The sequence below is a fragment of the Schistocerca americana genome, chromosome 7, assembly GCF_021461395.2.
Source record: "Schistocerca americana isolate TAMUIC-IGC-003095 chromosome 7, iqSchAmer2.1, whole genome shotgun sequence".
NCBI classification, from domain to species: Eukaryota; Metazoa; Arthropoda; class Insecta; order Orthoptera; family Acrididae; genus Schistocerca; species Schistocerca americana.
The window spans coordinates 291,879,856-291,907,187 of record NC_060125.1 but is presented as its reverse complement, the minus strand read 5'-3'; the positions used below and the strand labels follow the sequence as shown (position 1 = coordinate 291,907,187).

At 42.6% G+C, this 27,332-nt stretch overlaps 1 pseudogene; it reads left to right on the top strand.

Annotated features, from left to right (window-relative positions):
* Window positions 1-19,912: 19,912 nt before the first annotated feature.
* On the top strand, window positions 19,913-20,030 carry LOC124623416 (annotated as a pseudogene).
* Window positions 20,031-27,332: the final 7,302 nt, after the last annotated feature.

The window sequence follows — 27,332 nt, the reverse complement described above, 5'->3', positions numbered from 1 at the left end:
ACTTGGGGCACCATCTCCTTCAGCATGAGAATGCCAGACCAAACACGAGAGCTGCGACTTTTTCAACGTTCTGACGACTTAGGGTCATCGATCATCCTTCATACAGTCCCGACTTGACCCCATGCGATTTTGATCTGTTTCCAAAACTCGAAGACCACCTTCGAGGACTTCATTTTGATAGTCATGAAGAGGTGCTAGCAAAGGTGCGGTTGTGGATCCGTCAACAAAGTCACTCTACTGTGACGAGATCAACGAACTGTTCTCTCTCTGGGAGAATTATATTCATCGCCAGGGTGTTTACGTTGAGGAATAAATATGTAGACAAGAAGAATAAAAATGTATAATGTTAATCACTAATCCTTTATTTAAAGAGTTTTAAATTTTTCACATGGCATTACTTTTCTGCACGCCCTTTGTTTGCTTATAAATTTTCATATCTGTTCACGTTAATGGATTTAATACAATACTTTCGTAAATTCTTTTTGTCTGCGTCGACTGATGTAATTAAGTGGAACGTGTAATAGTGTACACAGTATACGTAAAAATATAATGTTACAGATTTGAAGATGACAGTCAAAACCGGTCAATAGAAAATACAGTGTGTTTATAAATGAATATCGGGGTTTTAACGCTTCATAATATTTATTATATTAAACTTACAGTTATAAATGATATGTCAAATGAAAGAGCAACTCAAACAGTTTTATGAAGAACCTTATAAATGTTCAATGTGAGCACCATTTGTCACACGGCACGCATCAGGTATATGGCCGAGCTCATTCCAAACGTTGATAACTGTGTCTTCAGTGACTGTAGCAACAGCTATTCAAACTGGTTTCTTAATTCAGGGAGGTCTGCTGTAACGGAGACATGTACACACGTTCCTTGAAGAAGCCCCAAAGAAAAAAATCACATGGCGTTATGTCGGGTGAACGTGGAGGCCATGCAAAGCAAGCCCTGTCATTGGGCCCTTTGCCGCCTATCCAGCGCTCGGCTATAGACTTGATGTGTGCCGTGTGACAAATGGTGCTCACAGTGAACATTTATAAGGTTCTTGGTAAAACTGTTTGTGCTGCTCTTTCATTTGACATATCAGTTATAACTGTAAGTTTAATGTAATAAATATTATAAAGGGTTATAACCCCGATATTCATTTATAAACACCCTGTAGTTCTCAACGCGGTCATAGCTACAAAAAATTCTTTCAAGTACATACAAATCACTCCTTGTCAATTATAACAATGAGGAATTTCAATCAAAATGAGTTTTGAAAGCTAGAATTTTTTAGGATGGTTAGGTGAAATATAGCCTAGGACGAACATGGGAAACCTCTCGGAGCCTCCGTGAAATTGGTCTGGAGAATCAGCTTTTACGACATCACCAAGGTAATCCTTGTCTCTCCAGTCTGTCACATTATCGTGTAGCAGGATAACTGGAACAAATAATGCGTAACTCTCTCACACAATGTGATGTTGTGTTGCACTCACACTATTTGAGAAGGTCCCAAACCTGAAAAGTAGTTTTTTAGACCTGAATTTTTACACCCTTTGCCCTCTCTGCTAGCACAGAAAATGGTATTTCGTTTTTTCGACTGACGCATTTGGATCTTCAGATTAAGTATAGATGAACAAGCCTACAAAACAGGGTTGCTGTGTTCTTCGGATTGAACCACATTAATTAGGATGTCTTGTGAAAGTGATACAGAATCAGCAAGCCAATATACGAGTAGGTTTTCCTTATCCACAAGTAGTAAATTCCTGATATAATCCCACTGTGCAACAAGTGTGCCTTATGAGAATCGGTGATGGATGACTGGTACGTCTGTGGCTGCCATATTTACAACCACACCTGTTATACAGTGAAAAGCTTCGAAAGCGCTCTCAGTATATTACACCTGAGATCAAAGACATACCGTAAGTGACAATGTGTACAATTTACAGTCTTTAGGTACAGATATAGGTGAGAGCGAATAGGTGGAATTAATACACTGAAAGCCTCTAAGAGGGGGAGGAACTGAATGGTGACCCTACAAAAGAAGAATTGGGTGATTTGAAAGACAAGAGGGGTCGTATATTAATTTCATGATTTGACAGAACACTGGAAACTTGCAATGAACCAGGGCAGACAGAATGAAAAAATTCTTTCGCAATTTATAAAATAGTTGGAGAAAGCGGTAACCCAATGATTATTCAATTTAATGTGTACATTCTACGAGACAGGAGACATACCATCTAAACTTCTGAAGAACATCCTCCACACAATCTCGAACTTATCGAAACATGATAAATTTCCGAGACCTGTCGCGCAATCAGCCTTTCAGCTATGCGCCGAAGTTACTGTCATAAGCAATATGACAAAAAGGGAAAAGGAAATTCAAGGTTTCTGATGACAATCATTGTGGCTTTCGAAAGATGAAGGCACTGGAGAGGCAGTTCTTCCAATGCGCTTCATAATGGAGACAAGACACCATCATAGAAGCTGTCTGTGGTGTCACCGCCAGACACCACACTTGCTAGGTGGTAGCTTTAAATCGGCCGCGGTCCCTTAGTACATGTCGGACCCGCGTGTCGCCACTGTGTGATCGCAGACCGAGCGCCACCACAAGGCAGGTCTCGAGATACGGAATAGCACTCGCCCCAGTTGTACTGACGACTTTGCTAGCGACTACACGGACGAAGCATCGCTCATTAGCCGAGCAGATAGTTTGAATAGCCTTCAGCTAAGTCAAAGTCTACGACCTAGCAAGGCGCCATTAGCCTTACATAGTTTGATAGTTATCGTATGAAATGTCTCATCAAGAACGCTGTATACAAATGGTGGATTAAAGTTAAGTATTCCAGCAGCTACGTACTTTTCTTTATAGCATTTATGAAGTATCCTGTTTCAGACCATCAAGTCCGCCTGCTTGCTTAATGGCCGCCTCCCTTAAATAATGTGCGTAGTGTTGGCAATCTGTCAACACTACACTGTCAGTATATGAAAATAGTTCAACAGTGCAAAATGTTGAAATTCTTAAGGAGAAAGGCGTGAGCTATAAAGAAAGGCAGTTAATATTTAAGAACCAGGAAGGAACAATTAGATTGCGAGATCAACAGAAAAGTGCTTCTCTTATAAAGGGTATAAGAGAGGATGAGGTCATCCTCCCCTTATATTCAACCGTACATCGAAGAAGCAATGAACAGAAAAAAATAAAAGTTTTAGAACTGGATTAACTTCGGGGTGATAGGGTATCAATGACAGAGTTCATTGACGACTTTGCCGTCTTCTGCGAATGTGAGGAGAAATGGCGTTACCTGTCATATGACATGATCAGTGTAGTGAGCACAGAATATGTAAAGCGAAAAACAAAAGAAAGACGAAAGGAGTGAGGAATGGCAGGAAAGAAACAAGCATTTTTTGAGTCATCAGTCTCACTGGTTTGATGCGGCCCGCCACGAATTTCTCTCCTGTGCCAACCTCTTCACCTCAGAGTAGTACTTACAACCTACGTCCTCAATTATTTGCTAGATATATTCCAGTCTCTGTCTTCCTCTACAGTGTGTACACTCTACATCTCCCACTAGAACCATGGTGGTTATTCCATGATGTCTTAACAAATGTCCTACCATTCTGTCCCGTCTTCATGGCAGTGTTTTTGGTATATTTCTTTCCTAGATGATTCTGCGGTGGACCTCCTCATTCCTTATCTTATCAGTCCACCTAATTTTCAAAATTCTTCGGCAGCACCACATCTCCAATGCTTCGATTCTATTCTTTTCCGGTTTTCCCGCAGTCCATGTTTCACTACCACTCAATGCTGTGATCCAAACGTATATTCTCAGAGGTTTCTTCCTCAAATTAAGGCTTGTGATACTAACTGCTTGCGAGAATTGGACGTTTGGACGTTGCGTGCTACGGACGCGTCTCTCTGGAATAAGTAAGCAAAGATGTATATTGGAGGACTCTGTGTGAAGCGATTACGCTATTAAGCTCCAATGTGAATGTTTAGTAAGTCGATGGAACAATAAACAAATTCAAGATAATAATACGCATTCAAGGTGTGTATTTATCAATTTATAAAAGATTTGACAAATATTCTTCAGATATCACTTGACGTATAACGATCGATGGTGCAATGTGGAATGATAGTGCGAGCCTGCATCTTTTCACGGTCAATATTCTTCGAGAGAGTATCAAAAAATTCAAATGGCTCTGAGCACTATGGGACTTAACGTCTGAGGTCATCAGTCCCCTAGACGTAGAACTACTTAAACCTAACTAACCTAAAGACATCACACACATTCATGCCCGAGGCAGGATTCGAACCTGCGACCGTAGCAGCAGCGCGGTTCCTGACTGAAGCTCTTAGACCCGCTCGGCCACAACGGCCGGTGAAAGAATATTTCAGAAGCAATAAACTTTTCGTTGATAAAAAAGTTAGTCACATCAATCCATACGCATCATACAACATAGCACCTAGTTGTGTCGAAAGATCTTCGTAGCGAGATAAACATTTTAGAGATGTGAGGAGGAGCAGTTCCGAAGAGGAGTATCAGTGAGATCGACGCTACGGGACATATCTAGCTCTCCTGTGGTATTTAAAACCAAGACATATTCTTTGGCTTTTAAAAGACTGAATTTAAAACCTTAATAAAACCACTGGAAATCATAACTAAAAATACCAAAAATAAATAAGAATCAGAATTTTCTGAAACAAATTTCTTAAATGAATTAATTAATTAAAACATAATAAAACATCAGGGATTATTTTACCGCCTAGGTGATCCCTAGTTCTGATGTATAGCGCATCGCTGTTCTCCTTTCTACTACTTCTCATTACTTTCGTCTTTCTTCGATTTACTTTCAGTCCAAATTCTGTACTCTTCAGACTGTTCATTCCATTCAGCAGATCCTATAGTTCTTTATTTTCCTTGAGGATAGCAATCTCATCAGCGAATCTTATCATTGGTATCCTTCCACCTTGAATTTCAATTCCACTCCTGAACCTTCTTATTTCTGCAATTGCTTCTTCGATTTGAAGATTGAACAGTAGCAGCGAAAGACTACATCCTTGCCTTACACCTTTTAAGCCGAGCACCTCGTTCTTCGTCTCCCACACTTATTGTTCCCCCTTAGTTGTTGTACATACTGTACATTACCCATCTTTACCTATATCTTACCCAATTTTTACAGATTGTCTAACATCTTGCACCATTTTACTTTTTTTATGGCCGTGCGGTTCTAGGCGCTGCAGTCCGGAACCGCGAGACTGATACGGTCGCAGGTTCGAATCCTGCCTCGGGTATGGATGCGTGTGCTGTCCTTAGGTTAGTTAAGTTTAAGTAGTTCTATGTTCTAGGGGACTGATGACCTAAGATGTTGAGTCCCATAGTGCTCAGAGCCATTTGAACTTCTTTTTATTGTGGAACTCTTTTTCCCAGGTCGACAAAGCCTATGAACGTGTATTGGTCTTTCTTCAGTCATGCTTCCATTATTAACCGCAACGTCAGAATTGTTTCTCTGGTGGCTTTACCTTTCCTAAAGCCAAACTGATCTTCACTGAGCACCTCATTTTCTTTTCGATTATTCTTTGTATACTTCTTGTTAGCAGCTTGGATGCATGAGTAGAAATTCATTCTGTTAACAAAAATATTACGGGCTGGTTGGAGACTAAATGAAGAAATTATGTTTGCCTTGGAAGCAAAATTACCCTTCGCAGGCGGCCTAGGTAACGGAAATTTATTTGCAGACGTAAAAGACAAGAGTAGAGGAGTTTGAGATGAGGTGCTGCAGAAGAATGTTGAATACTAAGTGAACACAGTAATACTTCGCCCATGTCGTACGTTAGTATGCCAGGTTAACCACTTTCACAAATAATACCGTAAAGATAGAAGACTGCTAAGCAACCGTACGATGTATCACGTGCCAATGTGTGTGAAAATACGTTGCAGAAAAGAATTATTGCAACACGAGGCAGTATCTGGAAGCACTCGGGGATGTAAGCGCTGTAACGGATATAAGCACAGATTTTTTTATGTTGGTACCCTAATATGTTTCTCCTGATAAAACCAAAACGAGGATAATGGAATGTAGTCGAATTAAATCAGGCGATGCTGAGGGTATTAGATTAGGAAATGAGACACAAAGTGATAAATGAGTTTTGCTATTTGGGGGGCAAAATAAGAGTGATGGTCGGAGTAGAGAGGATATAAAATGTAGTCTGGCTATAGCAAGGAAAGCATATCGGAAGAGAAATTTGTTAACATAGAGAGTAGATTTAAGTGTCAGGAAGTGTCTACGTGGAGTGTAGCCATGTATGGACGTGACACGTGGACAAAAAACAGTTTGGACCAGAAGAGAAAAGAAACTTTCGAAATGTGGAGCTGCAGAAGGATGCTGAAGATTATATAGGGAGATCACGTAACTAATGAGGAGATACTGAATAGATTTGGGGAGAAGAGGAATTTGGGGCACAATTTGACTAGAAGAATGGATCGGTTGGTAGGACATGTTCTAAGGCATCAAGTGCTGGAGGGAAGTGTGGTGCGTTATAATCGTAGACAGAGACCAAGAGATGAATATGATAAGCAGATTCAGAATGATGTAGGTTATTCGGAGGTGAAGGGGCTTCCACAGGATAGAGTAGCATGGAGAGTTGCATCAAACCAATCTCTGAACTGACTAAATGGTTCAAATGGCTCTGAGCACCGTGGGACTTAACATCTCAGGTCATCAGTGCCCTAGAACTTAGAACTACTTAAACCTAACTAACCTAAGGACATCACACACAGCCATGCCCGAGGCAGGAATCGAACCTGCGACCGTAGCGGTCGCGCGGTTCCAGACTGAAGCGCCTAGAACCGCTCGTCCACCACCGGCTCTCTGAACTGAAGACCGCAACAACAACAACCCTATTAAGCATACACGTCAGTGTGTTGGTTGTATTTTTGCTACATCGAACAGTCTTACCACAAATGTGTCACAATCTTCACGACCTGAAGTTTTCTGCACAATTGTACTCTACCACTAAGTGGACTTAGCCTGTCAGTACAGACTAACAGTTTTGCGCCCATGCGTCCATATTTAAACACCTGACCAGCTGTCTAAGCGAAAATAGGCATTAATGGCTTGCTCTTGTCGTATATACTTGAAGGTGCTTACCAACCTAAGAACATGCGACTTGTATTGGCTATAATTATTAGTGCGCAAACGACGTACAAAATGGTTCAAATAGCTCTGAGCACAATGGGACTTAACATCTGAGGTCATCAGTCCCCTAGAACTTAGAACTACTTAAACCTAACTAACTTGAGAGCGACACACACATCCATGACCGAGGCAGGATTCGAACCTGCGACCGTAGCGGTCGCGCGGTTCCAGTCTGTAGCACCTAGAACCGCTCGGTCACATCAGCCAGCCAAACGACGTAAATACTGAATGAACGTTGTTCAGTACATCGTCTGAATCACCAACAGATATTTTTGCCCTTATACCTGTCACACCCTGTGTAGTAGCTGGCCAAGTCTGCATGTGCATTGAGAGCAGGTGTACAATACTCTGGTCGCCGTGGAGCAACGAGACACCAAAAATGCTGTTAAGAAATTTTTGAAAAAAGGTCTACCAGTAAGTCAGTGTTCTGTGTAACTGCATGGTTGGCGTAGTGTCATATTTAGCACCAATCCAAGTGCATATTACGCTAAAATAGATGACTGTTGAAATATTTAAAGATAGACTATGTGTTGGAGTGTGTATATTTTTAAAAGTATGAAATATAGTGAAAATGTGTTACAGCAGTTCTCTAATTTCTTATTAGCACTTTGAAGAGGTTCCAGTGAATGTATTGCAGTGTGATTACTAGTATGATGTTTAATATGACGAACAGTTTTATTTGGTCGACCCATTTATCCCATGAAGAAACCATAATCTTCGAGAAAAGTTGAACTGCCGGCCGAAGTGGCCGTGCGGTTAAAGGCGCTGCAGTCTGGAACCGCAAGACCGCTACGGTCGCAGGTTCGAATCCTGCCTCGGGCATGGATGTTTGTGATGTCCTTAGGTTAGTTAGGTTTAACTAGTTCTAAGTTCTAGGGGACTAATGACCTTAGCAGTTGAGTCCCATAGTGCTCAGAGCCATTTGAACCAAAAGTTGAACTTAAGATTTGCGTATCGGAGAAGTGATTCTTACGCAGGCAGATGCAAACCTGGAGCTCAAGTATTAATGCCTCAAATTAGTACTACTTTGCGCATATCATTCGCTCTTCAATATTTGGGCGCTCATGCCGATAGTTTCGCCTGTGCCAAAAAGTTTAACAATTTCCTGAGTGCTCAGAATTGGCAGTGTTAGCAGAGAGGCAGTTCCAAATATCCCTACCAATCGCGAATAATCTTTCAGCTTGCAGCGAAGTGTGCGCTGATATGGAACTTCCTGGCAGATTAAAAACTTTTGACAGGTCGGACCTCGAACCTATTTTTGTATCCCACCTCGATAGGCAGTGCGTGGACCTGCTCCTGTGAACTGCTTCTGCAAAATAGGCCAAGAGTGAATGACGAGCGTAGAAGCAGGACAAGGTGAACTACTTCAGTACTGCAAATAAAGTTATAGCACCTTTACTGGTGTACAAACAAATACAAACACATCACTTAACTTTTGGTACAGACGAGCACGTAGGTGCGAAACCGTTCATGTATCGAAGCTAAGAGTTGCTAGAAGTTACAAAGGCAAACTATAATGCCTAGCCGTCCCTACAAGTAGAAGCTAAGTTGCTAGGTCGTCTGCTCATGATCAAATGGGCTGAATGTGGAGTGGTGCTCCACAGCATCTGCTAGAGGGATCTGGGGTCGGCTTTGTTCATCCTCTCTCGTAGTGCCAACCCACGAGAGCGCACCTACATTGTGGTATCTTAGCTATTGATGCCACATCCCTCCCCTCTGAAACGGTGCACCGTCCTTGAGTAGGGCTTCCGACGGCGGGTGAAGGAACCCAGGGGCGGCGCAACTGAGAGGGCGGACAGCGCAACTGCTGGGGCGCGCTGCCCACCTGTGTCCCCGAATTTCTCGCGAGGGGGCGAGGAAAAAGCACCGTTGAAAACCATCCCACTGGGGCGCCGCTACTGGGTATGCTCTCGGAGCAACGACCTCCATGGGCGACGACGGCGGCGGCGTGACGGCAGCCTCAGCGTCCATCGGTTCCGGCATCGTGGAGGAACACGGCGGCGGCGACGACGACGGCGGCGGTGGCGGCCGGAGGTGGGGCCGTGGCGGCGGCGAGAGGCGCCAGCCCTGTGCAGGGGACAGGATCGGCAGCGGCGGCGGTGGCAGAAGCACCCGCGGACGAGGCGCGAGAGCCCCAGGCTCCGTCGGTGGAGTCGTGGGCTGAGGCGGTGGAAGCTGCCATGCATCCAGTTCTGCCGGAAAAAAGCTAGCGGCAGATGTCCGAGGGCTTCACAAATGGATCTGGTTCCGGTATCGCTTGAAATTGCCGGAGGGACCAGAAATTAAAAATAAGGCACGGCCAAGCTGGCGAAGAATGCGCACCTGCTTCTAGCGCTGCCTGTAAGAAAAAAACGCGATAGAACACCAAATCATGAGGCGCCGAGCCAGAACGAGGCGAAGCAGCGGGAGCGCGCAGCAGCGGGTGCAATAACTGCAGGAACGACCGATTGGCTCGGCCATGTAGCAATTCTGCTGGGGAACAGGTGCCGCGCGGCTGGGAGCGATAGGAAGCAAGGAAAGTCCGTAACGCGCGCTTTCGAGAGTGCGTGGCGTGCAACTTGCTCATCTGCGACTTAAATGTACGCACAAAGCGTTCAGCGTCGCCGTTCGACTGGGGATAGAACCTGGCAGAGTTCAGATGGTGAATGCCATTAGCAGCACAGACGCTTCAAACTCAGAGGACACAAATTGGTGCCAGTGTCGGAGACAATTACTTTAGGAAGGCCCTCAATGCAAAAAATAGACTTCAAAGCCCGAACAGTACTGGCAGATGTAGTAGGAGACATAGGCACAACAAAAGGGAACTTTCTGTATGCTTCAATAACTATCAACCAGCGGGTGTCCCAGAAAGAACCCAGAAAATCAATATGAGTGCACTGCCAAGGCACAGTAGGAGTAGGCCACGAAAAGAAGCGCTGGCTGGGAACACTTGATGCTCCGCGCAAGAGCGACAATTAGCAAGCTAATTCTCAGTTTGTTCATCAATGCCGACCCAAGTGCAGTGACGATGCACTAATTGCTTCATCCGCACAATACCCCGATGACCAGCGTGCACTAATCGGAGGATTTTCGATAAAAACGAATGAGGTACAATCACACACGACTAATGATTATCAGTTCGTAACAATATAACACCGTGGTGTACAGACAAGTTGTGACTTTGCGCAAAGCAACGCCAAACAAGGGGATCACTAATCAGGGTAGCAGATAGAGGCCATTTATTACGAATATAACGCAAAACAATCTGCAAAGAAGCATCGGTGGCTGTCGCGGAAGCAATGCGTCGAAAATCCACCGGAAAACCGTCAGCTAATTCCTTATCCTGTGAATCAATAAACATGCATGACATTTCGGAAGAATCAAACTCGTCGTCACGTCCGATAGGTCGACAAGACAAAGCATCGGCTTCGCCATGCTGGGCCGTAGGCCGAAACAAAATTTCGTAACTGTAGTTAGACAGAAACAGAGACCAACACTGCAACTTTTGTGCAGTACGGGTTGGAACTGGCTTTGGCGGCTGAAACAATGACGTCAAAGGCTTATGGTCGGTGGCCAAATAGAACTTGCGACCAAACAAAAATCATGAAACTTTGTCACTCCATATACAATAGCTAAAGCTTCTTTCTCGATTTGAGAATAGTTTTGGTGGGCAGAACTGAGCAACTTAGACGCAAAAGACGCAAAAGTACGGTAAATAAGGAACGCAAATTCTGCAAATGTTTGTCAGGGGTTCAACCCCACACAACTATTTCGTCCAGATAATTTGAGTAACCAAGGACAGTGACACAACTGCTCCAAGTAAGAATGAAAAATAGCAGGAGCCGAAGCACAACCGAATAGAAGGCGGTGAAACTTGAACAAGCCAAGGTGGGTTTTGATCACAAAATAGCGCTGCGACTGTCCGTCAAGCGGAATTTGAAAGAATGCGTCCCGCATGTCAATCGTGGAAAAGAATTTTGCCTCACCAAACTTACCAAAAATGTCTTCAGGACGCTATAAGGGAAACGTAGCGATCGCTATCTGGGGATTTACTGTAAACTTAAAGTCAACACAAATACGGAGACGACCGTTTGGTTTTTTTCACACACACTATAGGCGAAGCCCATGGCGAAGCAGAAACAGGTTCAATGACACCACTGTCTTGCAAATGCTGAAGATCAGCAGCTACGGTGTCTAACAGTGCGTGCGGTACCGGGCGTGCGCGCCAGATGATAGGCATGGCATTGTCTTTAACTACAATATGCGCTGCAAAGTCTGTGGCACAACCAAGGCCATCAGAAAAGAGTTCAGCAAAATCATCGCATAGTGCGGCAACACTGTCTGCATGGTCACTAGCGTTGATGCAAAGTACATTGTCCTGAATTGCGAGGCCAAAATGTTCAAATGCGTTCATGCCAAAAATGTTCAGAGCATTACTAAAGTGGAGCACATGAAAAGACACAGTTTTCGTCGTTGCACTGTACGTGGCTTGCAAACTACACACGCCGAGCACTGCTATCTACTGTCCAGTAGATGCAGTCAGCGTGAAATGCGAACGACGAAGCGGGAGCGAACCAAGCAAGTCATACGTCGATCTGTTCAGTAAAGAAACAGACGCAACAGTATCCAGCTGAATGCGAACAGAACGTCAACAAATGTTCAAAGTCATAAAAAGTTTCCTCGTATTACGCTGAATGCGAGAGGAAGTGTCGGCCAAAACTTGATTCACATGATGAGCTGTAGAAGTACGTGAAGCAGAAGGTTGTGAATAAATGGCATTAACGTCCATAGGCTGATGTGAATCATGATCACGGTGGTTTCCGTTGCAGTGACAACCACGCCAGTCACGCGAACGGGAAACAGGCTGCAGATTAGAGCTTCTCTTACTGCACACAGCTTGCACATGTCCTTTCTTATTACAAAAATAACACTTTGCTTGACGGGATGTGCAACTGTCCCATGGGTGGCCACGACAGCAGTCCGGACATGATTTCAGTTTCTGAGTAGGTGCCTGGTGGGAAACTTGTTTACTTGAGCGCGAGCGGCGCGGTACGGCTCGCTGTGCCGGCACAGAACGGGAGGGCACGTGTTATGCCTCGCTAACAATACACACACCCGAGGTCACGTCGAACGCGGAAGTAGCCATATCTAACGTATTTTGTCTGTCCAGCAAGTCCACTACCTCCTGCAAAGACGGGTTTTTAAGCCTGAGGATTTGCTCGCGGATGCGGTGATCCGCCACATTCTGCGCAATAGCGTCTCTCATCATTATTTCCGCATATGAGCGTCCATATGAGCAATTATAGTCACAATCAGATGTTAGTCCTTGAAGGTCCGCTAACCAAGATTTATTGGACTGAGTAGGGCCACGCCGGAGACGAAAGAATTTGTAGAGTGCATCTACCACATTTACACTGTCACACAAGAGGGAATTCAAAGCGTCAATCACTTCGTCGCAAGTATTAGTTTCTGGGCGGGTGGTGGGAAACAATTTCACGAGCAAAGGGGTAACACAACACCAGCGTTGGCAATGAAACAGGCAAGCCGTTCTGCACCTGGTAAGTTGTATACTGCGAAGTATGCCTCGAGCTGGTTGATGTATTCTGGTCAGCGTTCAACATCCGGATTCAAGGCACGAAATGGCGGCGCCGTGGGCGTTGGCAGTGGTACAGGCGGCGGCATCGGAGGCGCCGTAGTAGCTGCGGTTTGTAGAGTGACCAGTCGATTTACAGCAGCAAGCAGCTGCATCATTTGCTGAGCCTGAAACCGTACAAGATCGGACAGTGAAGCCTGTGTCTCTGGCGAAGCCATGGTTTACACAAAATGTCATAGCGAAGGGTGGAAGCACTCATACACGCAGTGACACGGAGCTATCTCACAAAAATGAAGCAGTACCGAGCAAAAAAACCTAAGAGGAGAAAAAGAACGATCCTCGTCGCCACTTTTTTCTATCCCGCCTGGATAGGCGGCGCGTGGATCTGCTCCTGTGAACTGCTTCTTCAAAACAGGCCGAGAGTGAAGAACGCGAGTAGGAGCACGGACAGGTGAAGTACTTCGGTACTGCAAGTAAAGTTAAAGCACCTTTACTGGTGTTTAAACAGATACAAACACATTGCGTTAACTTTTGGTACATATGAGCACGCAAGTGCGAAGCCGTTCATGTACCGAAGCCAACAGTTATTAGAAGATACATAGGCAAATCTATAATGGCTGTCGGCCATAGTGGCCGAGCGGTTCTAGGCGCTACAGTCTACAACCGCGCAACCGCTACGGTCACAGGTTCGAATCCTGCCTCGGGCATGGATGTGTGTGATGTCCTTAGGTTAGTTGGGTTTAAGTAGTTCTAAGTGACTGACGACCACACACAGACCCATAGTGCTCAGAGCCATTTGAGCTTATAATGGCTAGCCGTCCCTACAAGTAGAAGCTAAGTTGCTAGGTCGTCTGCTCTTGATTAAATGGGCTGAATGTGAAGCGGCTCCACAGCATCGGCTAGAGGGCGTGTGGTCGGCGTTGTTCGTCCGCTCTCGTAGTGCCACCCACGAGAGCGCACCTACGTTGTGCCATCGTAGCTATCGGTACCACATCAATGATATTCGGCTTTCGCGTACAAGTGCTCTACTAACATTATTTTTTAACATGTCAGGTTGATTTATTTGTCACCACAGAGTACAAAATAATGCCACCTACTTCAAAACTTTCAATAGTGCAAAACATACATACAAACTGTGTCGTGGCCAGAGAATAACTGATTACAGTATTAGTATTCAGTCATTCATACAGTACGCGTTTTGTCTCTGTGAATAATCACAATCGTCTCATGGCCCGTCGAGGCTTCGGGCTCCTCCTTGCGATAATGACCGTCGCCCAGGTGAAGATTCAATGCGGTGAAGGAGAATTCCCGTGCTGCGCGAAGAACAACCGTCAGCTTCTTTGCCAGTTGTCCTTCTGAGCTACAAATATAAAAATGTTTCCTCAGGGCCGGATTCAAATCGCCGATCTTTGGATTTCTGCTTAAAGAACCTCTACAGTTCACCTAAATTCTTCGAGTGTTATAGTTCAAGTTCTAATTCCTTTCTACTTTGTCACTTTCGTTCGTAATTACTTTCAGTGTCACATGACCAGCGTGAGAGGGATGAAGTTTCAGGGTTCTTCTGAGGCCTTCAAGGCTACAAAATGGTTCAAATGGCTCTGAGCCCTATGCGGCTTAACAGCTGAGGTCATCAGTCCCCTAGAACTTAGAATTACTTAAACCTAACTAACCTAAGGACAACACACACATCCATGCCCGAGGCAGGATTCGAACCTGCGACCGTAGCGGTAGCGCGGTTCCATACTGAAGCGCCTAGAACCGCTCGGTCACACAGGCCGGCTTCACGGCTACTGTAGCAGCTTCGGCGCCCACGAAGTCCCCACCGTACTTCTCCCTCAGCAGCTGTCCCCTACTTGTTACGATCACCCCTACACGTTCCACAACAATAACCTGAGCAGCTACTCGTTTCTTATTCTACACCCGACTTTTGGAAATGGATGTTTAGCATATGTCCAAGTTGTACTTTGTGATCTTTTAATACGAGTGTAAGAGTGTGCGAAAATAGTGTTTTTCGATATACGTTTGGAATTCGAGTAAATAGTCAACTCTTTTCTTGTTAATAATATAACTGACATAATTGCCGAAAATCCACATTCTGGCGTTGTTTTTCAGGTAGGGATAAGCTACCTGATCTGGAACCAACAAGTCGGAGATTTCTGCATAATTACTATGACTTCTTTTCAGCAAAGCTGAGCTACCCGAGGACGAGTTACTGCGATTCCTCGCAGCTTTACTCCCACCAGTGCCTCATCTTTTACCTGCCAAATATTACAGAACTTCTCCTGCATAACATGAAGTGCTAGTACTCCTTGAAGACAGGCAGAGGCCCTGGGTTCGAGTGCCGGACCGGCACGAGGTTGTTATTTGCCTGGAAGCTCCGTTTCTACGCTCACTTTCCAATATGAGCAACGCCACAACAATGAACATAAGAAATTAGGAAGTTGTGCACAGAATCGACAAGGATAGGAATACCTGTCAAATACCGTCCAGAAGAGGGTACAGGTTGACAGAAAGTGTGTTAGGACACCACGGAATAACTTTCATGGTATTAGCGGCAATGGCAGAGGACGAAGGTCCTACGAGGAATTTACCAAACAACTAAATGAAACATTTCAAAGAAGACCATGTAGCAACCCAAATACTTCTGAACGAACTGCATGCTACACAAATCACAAAATTAGCTGCACCACAGCCACAGACTTTGCATTAATTGTTGTATATAACTTCGTACAAACACATGTGATATCATACTTCATTTATACCATTTTTTTTTTTTTTTTTTTTTTTAAATGGACTTGTAGTCCGGGGTGATAAGTTACAATACAGCGTCACCGGTCTATTGCGGTCTAACTGTGTTGGTGAGGCAGTAAATTTCCACAGGCTCCGTCACTGCAATTCGCTTTGGAGGTGTGGCGGTGGGACTTGTAGTCCCGTACCACCCTCTGACGGTGATAGTACTACATGAGTCATGCAGAAAAATTTTGCCTAACATGGGCAGGTGAAGGTGTGGCGGTGGGACTTGTAGTCCCGTACGCCAGGGCAGGGTCGCTTAGGTCTTTCGGAGTTAATGTGAAATGATTTGGTGAACGAGCCTGCTCGCGAGCACAACTATCACAAGAGTCCAATTAACCTCTTGTCTTGAATTATAGAAATTTATAAGACTACCAATCATTTGCCGCTTCGACACAAAGCCCTCCACCAGATTCTCCAGCACGTAGAACATCGACTGGAACTACAGTCAAGCCATTATTCGTACTATCACTTCCATTCAAGTAAACCTTGACAAGATGCTCTTAATTCTGCGAAATAATTGTTTCCAGTTATCAGTTTCCTTAAATATGTGCAAAGAATTTATTAAGATTTAATTGATCAATTACAGAATAGTTAATCTGCAGCTAAATCGAAGGAGTAAAATGTCAAGAGATTTAAACTTAATTCAAAATAGTAAACAGATTCTCTTCATGATAGTATGAAATTAAATGACCCATCTGAGAGAACCATTTAATATAGTGTACTAACCAATGTTTAAAAATTTATTCCGTCACTTGATGGAGTCTGGGCATCCGCAGCATTGAAGTACCAGTACGTCGTACGTGATTCTAACTGTCCAGAGCTTCGCACAGGCAAGCACATCTCACAGCTACAGCCTTTACGCACCTGTGCCAGTTGATAGTTTCTTTCTGAAATATATGTAGTAGTTGTAATATTTAATTTTTTCCATTTTTAGCACTATATTCCGTTGTAGATTACAAACACTCCTGTCATTTAGCATTTTTTTCAGGAATTACACTTGCAGAAAATGAAGAGATTATATTAATCATGTACATATTAAGAATTTTGTCACAGTTCAGGACGTTGTTAATTATTGTTGGGATATTTCTATGTTATGGTCAAGACTACAACACAGTACAGAATGTTAAAAGAACAACAGTCAAACGTTCAACGCATTAGTGAATCGGCTGACATGGAAGAGGCAACGGTTTCTTCCCTGCGGATAGTTGGTCTCTTGTTGGGAAATTTGAAGTCAGTAGGGTTTTTAACATCTCAGCAGTCTAAAATATTTACTAAACTAGAGGAAATATCGACTAAGGTAGAGAATATTGCATCGGAGAAACTGAAATGTCGAAACCTCAGTGTTGTTGTTGTTGTGGTCTTCAGTCCTGAGACTGGTTTGATGCAGGTCTCCATGCTACTCTATCCTGTGCAAGCTTCTTCATCTCCCGGTACTTACTGCACCCTACATCCTTCTGAATCTGCTTATTGTATTCATCTCTTGGTCTCCCTCAGTCTGAGTATCTAATTAAGTCTCCACAACAGCTACAAAACACTTAGATGTCTCTGATAAGCTTACACAATTCCGGAAAACATAGTAATTGTTTTCCTCTCAATTACAGCAGATAGACCAAGATATTAAAGACATTAGAAACGGACAGGAAAGTACAGAGATTACTGTGAACGAGCTTAGCGAAGTAGTTTCTAACCTGTCATCAGGTTGAAAAGACTTAATAGTAAGAAGTTCGATGAACATGAAGCACAGTCTTCTAGGAAGACAGAAGGCTGCTTCATAAAGAAGGAACAACGTGTCATTTACGTGTAGAGGAAGGAATAAAGGGAGCTACAACCAGTTTAGCATCAGATAAATTACCCTCCACCGAACAATTCCATCTAGAAGTTACTGACATAAACGATCATTTAGGTGCTGATTTATCTCAGTGGATTACGAAGATGGCTCAAGTCAGTTGAGAAATTTTCGCTTGACGTAGAGGAAGTATGGGGAGCCATAAAGAACGGTCCGGCTGCAGCGCATGGGACGGATATACCACAGACCTCGACCACCGGACCAGCCTATGGCAATACACAAGCATTCAATGCGTTTTGCGAAAGCAATCCAGAGTCGACCCATGATGTCTTGTAACACAACAACTTACATACCACAACGTTAATGGAGGAAAAACTTTCTTAAACACATGCAATTATAACCGTTTTCTCCTCATAAAAATTCAGTTAATACAGTGCTTATAAAAGGTTTTCTGAGGGTCTGTACATACTCACGAAAGGTAAGTTATGTCTCAGGATAAATTCGACGAACTGGAGCAGTTTGCGCTACCGATATTATGGATTCCTGTTCGCAGTAAGATGAATTTGAAAGAGCGTTCCTGACTAAATATTGGTCTACAGGGGTTCGGGAAAGAAGTTTGTAACCCAGAGCCCTTTTCATTCAAGAGTGGTAACCTAAGAAGATATTCTTAATAGTATATTAATAAAGCGAAATATTTGGATCAGCCCATAACTCACCTGGACATGTTTGAAAGCAAAGTAGCACATTGAGACCAGAGAGAAACTGATTCATGCATGTGAGGAAAGTCTTTATGTCCGTGTTAGACTCAACAGGCTCGGCACAAGTGAATGTCAAATCGCAAGTGGGAGAATACCACTTTAATGTGCATGGGTCTGACTCGTACAATGGTGGTGCACACAAAAATTATACACGCGAAGTAAGTACTAATTATTCAATGCAGCAAGAATATAATCTAGGATCTAATAACAATTATCGACAAAATGGTGACGGAAATGGTTTCCACCCAAATCATAATAAGGGAAAAGTATCAGACAGAAGATGTAATCCAGTCCAAAATCCTAATCACAATACCCAGCTATGGCAATATGGGAATCAAAACCGCAGTTTGTTGAGAACCGTAACCATCTTGTAGTAACTGGCCACCGATTATTAGAGATGTGTCAGATGATGTAGTTCGCCATTGTGAACCACATTTGGAAAATTTAGATTGACTGTATCACACCTCGCAGAAACTTGGATTGACTATATCATACCTCGCAGAGATAACCGAGAAAGTTAATAAGGGTTATTGCCAGGAGGAAACTGTTTTCAGATGCAACGATGGTATGGATATTAAAGTGGATCCTTGCGCAGTTGTCAGTCCTTACTGACCGGATAATGCTTCAGTGCCTACATCAACAATCAGAATTATGGTTGAAGATATCCTTCTCATAATGAATTTGGACTCAGGAGCATCTGTAAACACCATCTCAAATAATTTCTTCCAGCTGGTATTGCAAAGAAGTGACTTGACGACTCTCCTGGTACAGAATTGTAAAATACTAGGAGCATTTGTACTCGATCTCGTTTTGTACTCACATCGACTCAATTAGAAAGGAAATTAGGAAATGGGGATCTGAAACGCACACTCTTATTGGTAAGTCTGTGCCTAGATAGTATCCTAAGGAAGGACAAAAATATCGACTTTTCAAAAGGAAAGCTGAATTTCAAGACTGATGGAGCAATAGCAATATTTCATTTAAGTCGGAAGGATGCAGGACATGGATAAAACTGCCATGGATTGAATATTCACATGATTATGAAAGGAGGCCACTCATCTCAGACGTATCACGCAGAGGGGAAAGATGCCTTAGGATTACTACACTAACACAGCAAAAGTTGCAAGAATCAGTGCATCTTACAGAGGAAAAGAAGGAGCACAAAGAAGCGATTATCAACCACTGTCAATATTGCCATAGTTTTAATTTTAAACCCCCTGGATACTGAAGCAGGCATTGGAGGAGGAGATAAAACAAATAATTAAATGGGACCTAATAGAACCATCAAGAAACCCATACTGTAATCTGCTCCGTAAAGTTGCTAAACATGAATGAAAGGTCCGACTCTTCTTAGATCAAATGGCTCTGAGCACTATGGGACTTAACATCTGAGGTCATGAGTCCCCTAGAACTTAGAACTACGTAAACCTAACTAACCTAAGGACACCACAAACATCCATGCCCGAGGCAGCATTCGAACCTGCGACCGTAGCAGTCGCGCGGTTCCAGACTGAAGCGCCTAGAACCGCTCGGCCACTGCGGCCGGCTTTCTTAGATCCACTAGCCAGTACACACCCTGAGAATATAGACGAAATCATCCAGATTCCTGGTATTCAGGTATTTTATGAGCATTGATATGCGAGCTTTGTACTGGCGGGTCAAGGTAAAGGAATATTCCAGGAAATACACAGCAGCAATCTGTGTAGGACGAAGCTAAGCTTTCAAGGTTCTTCCATTCCGTCTTAACATTAGCTCAGGTGTTTATATTTCAGCACTGCATGTTGTAATTTGGTCTAAGCTAACGAATCAACTTAGGCCAACTGCCTTGCCGCGGTGGTAACACCGGTTCCCGTCAGATCACCGAAGTTAAGCGCTGCCGGGCTGGGATAGCACTTGAATGGGTGACCATCCGGTCTGCTGAGCGCCGTTGGCATGCGGGGTTCGCTCAGGCCTTGTGAGGCAAACTGAGGAGCTACTTGATTGAGAAGTAGCGGCTCCGGTCTCGGAAACTGACATACGGCCGGGAGAGCGGTGTGCTGACCACATGCCCCTCCATATCCGTATCCAGTGACGCCTGTGGGATGAGGATGACACAGCGGCCGGTCGGTTCCGTTGGGCCTTCATGGCCTGTTCGGTAGGAGTTAAGGAATCAGCTTATCTTATTTGTCGATGATTTACTGACTGCGACAGACATACTGGAGGAACATATAATCATTATTTCACCGGTGCTCGGAAGGTCTAAGGCTGTTGGATTAAAAGCTAACTTTCAAAAATCGCACTTTGTGATAGAAACGACCGAGTTCTTTGGTCATCTTGTAAGCTCAAAGGGATTCCTGCCAGACGCAAATAAGGTCACCATAATTAAAAATTTTCGTGTATCCAAGAATTAAAGCAACTCAAAGGTTTCTTGGCATTAGCGTCGTTTTCCTGGAGACTTATTGAAGATAAGTCGATGCATTCGAAATCACTGTTGAGTTTGTTGCGGATAAACGAGCTGTGCCGATGGACGGATGACCAGCAAATCGCGTTCAGTGATATGAAGCGCCCTCATGTTCAGGCAAAAATATTTATATCATCCGGATATGTCGCTTGAGTTTGGGTTATTGATTGATACGTAATCTGTCTGTTTAGGAGCACGTCTTTTCCACAAAAGTGTCATTAATGGTAAGGATACATTTTGTCAAAATTCGTTCGCTACCAGGACACTACTCAGTTGCGAGACATCATATACTACCACAAAACTAGAAGCATTAGTGTAGATTTTGGCTTTTCGAAAATTTAATTACCATTTATATGGCGCGAGAAAGAAAGCGTATAATACCCATCAAGCCCTCAGCTTCTTGGAAATTTGTAAATTAGTACGTGCGATACTAGCCCACTGGGCTCTGATTTCGCAAGAATATGATATCCGAATTATATACTGCGCGTTAGTGGTAAGGAGAATATAATCACAGATACTTTGTCCCACTTGAGAAAAAGTTTACGTCAGGAGAAAGCTTCTGGAGGACATTCCAAAGCGTTTTAAATTCGGTTGCTGAAAGACCAGGTTCATCGGAAACATTACTTGGAGCTGATAAGATCTGTGTCTCAATTACAAGAGCTGGATTAACTATGGTCTTTGATATCACAAACGTTACTGCAGCAAAAACCATTTAACGCCTGGAAACTATCACAAACTTCTGAATCGTACGCTATTTCACAGACGAAACGCACAAACTCAGAACCGGTGCGATTGCGTACCCTCTTCATATGAAGAAAAATTAGTTTAGTGCACCTACTACGTGTGGGGCCATTTCGGCATTCTAAATTGTACCAATAAAATAGGAGCATACTGGTTTTACCCAAACCATCAGCGGGATGTGCAGCAGGTGCTGAAGGCGTGCGGTATGTCTCAGAAAACTAAGCCAAGTAATAGAGGTAGCAAGGCGTTCCTTCGCTCAATAATACCTGACAAGCCACTAGCCATAGCGTCTGTCAAAGACTGCGACTCGTTGCAAATACGTTTTGGAGTTTTTAAATATTTTTACAAAGTACGTTTAACTTTATTCCATCAAAGCAGCCACTAGTCCACCGATTATTAAACGTTCGCTCGATGATTATTATTATTATTATGTGCGATTGGGCCCATACGGATCACGCAAAGCTTTTCCGATTCAATTTTTTAATTCTCCAAAATTCTCTCATTCTTTCCCCATGAATTCTCTTTCTTTCCTCTGTCCATTTTGTCCCCTGTCTCTTGCAAACTTCATTCTCGGGTTGTACTTTCCAACTATTGATTTTTTGCCTGTATACATTTCTGTTTATAACTTCTGAAGAATTTATTTGTGCATTTGCTAGATCTGTTTTGGTTTCTTGTATCCAGGGTATGGTTTTCAATTTTTCAACGTATATTAAAATTTTGTGGGAGAGTCTTGGTGTTGGAAGTCTGTGGATATGACCGTAAAATTTTAGTCTTCTTTTCCGGATGTCTGCGGCGAGGTTAGATAATTTTTCTGTAGTTTTCCGAGACTGTAACCTGTCTCCATCTTCCGTTCTTTTTGGGCCAAGAATCTTTCTGATAATTTTGCGTTCCTCCTTCAGGATGCCTTCCAGGTCGCCTTTTCTATGGAGTGTGAGTGTTTCGCTGGCATATAGTGCTTCGGGCTTGATTACTGTATTGTAGTGTCGTATTTTTGAGTGAATGTAGAGACACTTTTTATTGTAGATGTTGTGGGTTTTCCAGTATGCTCTTTTCCGTTTTTGCAGTCGAACTTTTTGTGCAGTTTTCTCTCCCCCTGTGGGTTCTAGGACCTCGCCTAAGTATTTAAAGAATGGAACTCTCTCAATTTGTCCATATTTTGTAGTCAGTTTTTGAGTTTCAGATTTTGAGCAGATGAATTTGGTTTTTTGGAAGGAAATTTGTAGCCCAACTTTTTCGGTGCATTCTTTGAGTTTGTCTATCTGTTTAATTGCTGTGGTCTCGTTTTCTGCTAGAATGGCCACGTCATCTGCAAATGCCAAGCATGAAATTTTAATACCATCTTTAGATCTTCCTAGTTGTATAGGCTTCCAGTAATTTTGATTCTTCAGTTCTTTTTCCCATTCTCGGATGACTTTGTCTAAGACAAGGTTGAAGAGGAGTGAAGACAAGCCGTCACCTTGTCTGACGCCGGTTTTGATCAGGAAGGGCTCTGATATTTCACCCAGGAATTTTATCTTAGAAGTTGTGTTTGTGAGCGTTTCTTTGATAAGGTTTAGGGTTTTCGGATCGAGTCCTAGCTCCTCAAGGATAATAAAGAGAGATTGCCTATCGATTGAATCATAAGCCTTTGCGAAATCAACAAAGGAACAAATGATTGGACTGTTTCTGACTGCTTTGTATTTGTAGTTGTCTTCAAATTGAAAATTTGTTCTGCACAGGATCGGTGAGGGCGAAAGCCAGCTTGGTATTCACCAATACTGTGTTCGAGTTGTTCTTGTGTTCGTTGAAGAAGACAAGCTGAGAGGATTTTATAAGTGACTTGGAGAAGGGAGATTCCTCGATAGTTGTTTATATCTGCCATGTCTCCCTTTTTATGCAGTGGATGAATTAGGGCGCATTTCCCATCTTCTGGTAGTTTTTCTGTCTGCCAAATGTCTGTGATGATTTGAGTGAGTTCTTTGAGGGTATTTGGTCCAAGATTTTTAAGTAGTTCTGCAGTGATATTATCTTCTCCGGATGCCTTGTTGTTTTTCAGTCTATGAATATGTCTTTGGATCTCCTCTAGTGTAGGTGGTGGGGATTCTGGATTTGTGTAGATAGCAGTTTCTTGAGGGAATCTTGAAGAAGGTTCAGGGCAATTGAGGAGTCCGGAAAAGTATCTTGCCAGCTCATCACAATTTTCCCGATTTGTGAGCGCTAATTTTCCATCTGGTTTTCTGAAACATAGATTTCGTGAGCCGTATCCATTGATTCTCCCAGCAAAGGTCTTATAGAAGTCTCGTACATTATAGTTACGGAAATTTTCTTCAATAGACTCACACTGTTCCTTGAGGTACTTCCTCTTGACTTGTCTGATTGTTTTTGCCACTTGTCTTCTGGTGTTGTGGAAGTGATCTAGATTTTCTGGGGATTTTTTACTGTTATACTTCAGAAAGGCTTTCTTTCTTTCTTCCAGCGCTTTTTCACATCCAGAGTCCCACCAGGGGTGTTTTGTGTTCCTTTTCAATGGGATCAGTTCTTTTGCCTTCTTTGTAATTTTTGTTCGAAATTTTTCCCAAGAGTCAGCTGGTTCCTTTTCCCACTCCTCCTTCAGATTGGTTTCTTTGATTGTTCGTGTGTCAAATTTCATCATGTGTGTTTTCTTCGGATAGAATTTTTTTGGGGTGAATTTCACTTTAATGCGTGTTAAGTAGTGGTCTGAGTCAATGTTCGCCCCTCTGCGGACTTGGACATCATGGATCTCTTTCTGTACGAAATAGGAGATGGCAATGTGGTCAATCTGATATTCGCCGATCTCTTGTATGGGGGACCTCCAGGTCTTTTGTTTTCTAGGTTTTTTTCTCAAAGATGTAGACATTATTTTTAGATTATTTTGTTGGCATAGTTCAATAAATCTCAGTCCGTTTCTGTTGGTGAATCTGTGTGCTGGATATTTTCCTACAGTTTTTTGGTGTTCTTTCTCTCTGCCAATTTGTGCATTGAAATCTCCCATTAAGATTTTGATATCATCCCGGGGAATTTTGGCCATGATATCTTCAAGTTTAGTCCAGAATTTTTCAGTTTGTAGTTGGCGTTTTTTGTTGTCTATGTTTGTGCGTGCATGAACATTTATCAATGTGTATCTCTTGTTGGCGCACTGGATACGCATGGTCATGAGGCGATTATTTATGGAAGAGACCTCTCTAATTGAACCTAATGTATTTCTGTGCACCGCAAATGCCATGCCCAGGAGTGGCGTACCATTGGCAATTCGTTTGTCAGTCTTGCTCTTGAAGATGCGATAGTTTCCATAGTCTATTGTATTTTCATCCGTGAATCTAGTTTCTTGTAACGCTAAGATCTTAATTTTTTGTTGGTCTAGCTCTGTTACTAAGTTGTGTAATTTTCCAGGTTGAATTAGGGTCTGAATGTTAAAGGTACCAATGTACATGGGAACCTTGGGACGAAGTTTGCTTGAGAACTCTGATCGTGATGGCCCGGGTTCCCCAGAATCCGAAAACCCAGTTGTCGTCTGTCGACGAGTGGATTGGTTACCACCTGGGGTAATTCTGTCATTACTCTCACGAATCATGATAGCTTGTAAGTTTTGGTCCAGTGTTTCCACTGGGTGTTTTAACCAGGGATTGTCAGTTCCTGGAGCATATAATACAGCCGCACCTACTAGATGGACAGACGCTGACCTCGCTGCCGCTCGACTCGAGTACAGACGCATTGAGGATTTGGAATGTGAGATTTTTTTTTCAAGGTTTTCTCCTATATAACTTTATTCCATCAAAGCAGCCACTAGTCCACCGATTATTAAACGTTCGCTCGATGATTATATACCTAGAGTGAGCAAACATCGAGCTAACCTATCTGACAATACGTCGAATTTTACTTGTTTTAATCGGAAGAAAAAAACAATATCACATTGATCTTAATGCCCCGGTACCATACCAAAGGAAATCCCGTAGTTTGCGTTTTCTGGGAACTAAACAGGTACCCTGCACGCCAACTCACTCCAGCCAAACTGATTTTATCAGCAGCCAGAAAGAAGTGAATGGGTAACTGGATTCCAAAACTACCTGTAGAAGAAAACTCGTGAGAGGAATGAGTGAGAACCCCCCTGTTTAACCTCAATGGAAGTGCTATAGTAGGGAGATATGAAAGGAAAAGAATGAGGATGCAACAGTTCCGAGTAGGACAAGAAGTCTTACTGAGAACGCACCCTACTAATGAGAAAGAACAAAAAATGGCAATTACTGTATGTAGCACCTTTCGAGATTCTGACAATGTCCCAGCCGGGGTCATATCTCTACGGATCGAGAAAACGGGCTTTACCCACATCAAGGCCTGTAGAAATATTACTCCTAAGAAGAAACACATGAAAAATGAGATAAAGATGATGGATGACCTATTATCCCAAAATGTGCGTACTTATATACGTACGTGTATATATTTGTGAAAAGAAATTGACTAGTTTCAGTGGATATTTACTGTGTTTCAAAACTATTAACATAATTATTTTTGGCTTTCTGTGTGTATTTCTATGTAAAAACTTTAGTTTTTTGTGTTGTTTGTATTTATGTGTAGTAGTCAAATTATTCAAGGAGGTGGATACTGCTTGTAGTTAGTCATGCTACAATACGTATATGGTGATTATCATTCACTTTTCGCTAGTGGCTATTCTAATAGGTTAAGGATTGTTTACTAAGTTCCAGCCTTATTTCCAATTTTTCCGATTTGCGTCATACAGCAACATCAAGGGAATTGATTAATTCGTAATAAATGGTTCTTAACTTTCTTTAGTTAATTGTTAATTGAATTATTCGGGCAATTTTTCGTCACAAACTGGATTTGTAAATTTTTGCTAGTAATGTGGTTGTACAAATGTAAGTAAAGCATGGAGATTAAGTTGTGATGATGCAAATCCTGGTAGAGGTTGGTTAGGCTTCGTGGTTGTTAAATACGCTCTACAGCAAGGATAAATGGCCCGTTCGCCAGAATCAGTTCTGAGTTCTAAACTAAGTGGCACTTGGTGTGAAACATTCAATATTTATAGAAATATTTCCCTGAATTCTTTAAGATTCTGAAGTATTTTATTCATTAATGTTTTAATAACTGTGTATATAAATTACAGACCATGAACTTCACAAGTGTCACTGCATGAAGTAATGTGATGCGACACCTGAATGGTAATCAGCAGTGAACTTCCTGAGAAGCTGTTATGTCATAACCAAATATGAAAGTGACATATTAAACACGTAAATTTGCCGTCTATTAAATGTCTTTAGCGAATCCGCACGAACAGTGAGATAATCCAGTCGTTTGTGTGGTACATGATCATCTTCGGCTCGTACAATAAATTTTTATTGCAGCCGAAAAGTGGACAAACTGTGACAACGAAAGTGTGGACTTTAAGGTGATGAAGTGATGATACTCAGGACAACCCAGAATAGTTCACGAGATCATCACACGTTTTACTGTAGGATGAATAAATCTCTTTACGAAGGTTTAATTCAATTCAACCTAAATTACTGAACGCTCATGTTCTCTCTAACTTACGTGAGTTTCGATACCTTATATGTTCTCACGCGCGCCATTACTGAGAAGTTGGCAACTTGCGGGATTAATCCACCCAAACTATCTGTCCAATAATCATCCCCTGACCATCCACACCACTTCCACCCTAGAAGACATTTCAATCTGTGTTTCACAGTTGTTTTTATTGTTAAAATACTTAGTCAATTAAATACCCACGTTGTGGTAGTACCAATAAAAGTCACCAGATCGCAGACCAATGAAAAGGTCGAACAGAACGCGAGTTATTCTGGACTGTGACATAACTAATAGTTTCAAATTATCAGTTTCCTTAGATATATGCAAATAATTTATTAAGCTTTCATTAATCAGAGACAGAATACTTAATTTGCAATCAACTCAAACCAACAATTAATTAGGAGATTTATACTTAATTCATAACACTAAATAGATTCTCTTTGTGATAATATATTGACTTCAGACTATACATTGACTAGTGTCTTTAATTTGTGCATGATGAAGGCTATGTACCGA